This window comes from Myotis yumanensis, unplaced genomic scaffold (assembly GCF_028538775.1).
Source record: "Myotis yumanensis isolate MYYU_CA2020_CCGP unplaced genomic scaffold, mMyoYum1.0.hap1 SCAF_8, whole genome shotgun sequence".
Lineage (NCBI taxonomy): Eukaryota > Metazoa > Chordata > Mammalia > Chiroptera > Vespertilionidae > Myotis > Myotis yumanensis.
In genome coordinates, this window is record NW_027223759.1 from 64,729,358 (window position 1) to 64,730,839 (window position 1,482).

General features: G+C 41.7%; 1 pseudogene; it reads left to right on the top strand.

Moving 5' to 3' along the window:
- The first annotated feature begins 232 nt into the window (after positions 1-232).
- LOC139015699 (small ribosomal subunit protein eS10-like) lies at positions 233-718 on the top strand (annotated as a pseudogene).
- The last annotated feature ends 764 nt before the right edge of the window (positions 719-1,482 follow it).

Consider the following 1,482-nt stretch of genomic DNA (forward strand, 5'->3'; position numbering starts at 1 on the left):
TCCTTTCTCATGTGTGTGTGTGTATGTGTGTGTGTGTGTGTGTGTGTGTGTGTGTGAGAGAGAGAGAGAGAGAGAGAGAGAGAGAGAGAGAGAGAGAAAGAGAACATACAAACATAACATATGATAACAGGTTTGGAGTGGTCCATGGGTTCCTACATAAGATTCTGAAGTTAAGATCCTATGAACTGGCCCTTCCTTTGTAGCTCCAGTCCCAGACACAGCAGCCATGGTGATGCTGATGCCCAAGAAGAACCAGATTTCCATTTACAAACTTCTTTTTAAGGAGGGAGTGATGGTGGCCAAGAAGGATGTGCACATGCCTAAACACACCGAGCTGGCAGACAAGAACATGCCTAATCTTCACGTCATGTAGGCATGCAGTCTCTCAAATCATGAGGCTACTTGAAGGAACAGTTTGCCTGGAAACATTTCTACTGGTACCTTACCAACAAGGGCATCCGGTATCTCTGCAATTACCTCCACCTGCCCCCAGAGATCGTGGCCTGCCACTCTGCGCCTGAGACTGGCAGGCCAAGGCCCAAAGGTCTGGAGGGCGATGACCTGCAAGACTCACACTATGGGAAGCCGACAGAGACATGTACAGACAGGGCGCTGTGCCCCCTGGTGCTGACAAGAAAGCTGAGCCAGGGCTAAGTCAGCAACCGAATTCCAGTTTAGAGGCAGATTTGGTCGTGGACATAGTCAACTACCTCAGTAAAGTTGAAGGGATTTATTTTGTGTTGAATAAGCTGGTGATCAGAAAGAAAAAAAAAAGATCCTATGAACTGGATCATCCCTTCCAAAACTACTATGGCATCAAATGCAAATCACATATTTGAACCTAAGACAATTTTATTGTTTATTTGTAACCGACTGTCTTACAATTTCACTTCCAACTAGATTTTCTATTCATTGTTAACGAGACTGATTGTTTCTTGAATCAGGCAGAAAGGAACAATTCTCAATTACCTGAAGGACCCAGGGGGCTGATTTCTAGGGAAGTTCATTACATATACAATAGGTGTGTTACAAATAGAATTAAATGAAGGGCAGTTTGCTGGTCCCTAATGTTGTATCTCCACACCTATCAGCTAATATCTGCTGTAACCAAAATTATCTTGTTTACACATTTTCCAACAAGTTAATTGTTTAGCAGAGAGTTTACACATTGATTATAAACTGATGAATGGCATTGACAAATACACTGCTCTTGAATTCGCTCAATCAGCAATTTTATAAGCTTTACCCCATGTGATGAAAGGATATTGGTGTACTTTAAAAGAAAATCACCACTAACTTCTAGAATTAGAGTACAAGATCATTGAATAGCTCATCAATTAACATTGCAGTGTAATAGGTAAGATTCAGGGCTTAGAAATCATGTGGATCTGAGTTCAAATCCCAGTTCTACCTCTTTCTAGATCTGTTACTTTAAACTCTCTAAGTCTTGCTTTCCTCATCTGTAGAATGAGATGAAACAGC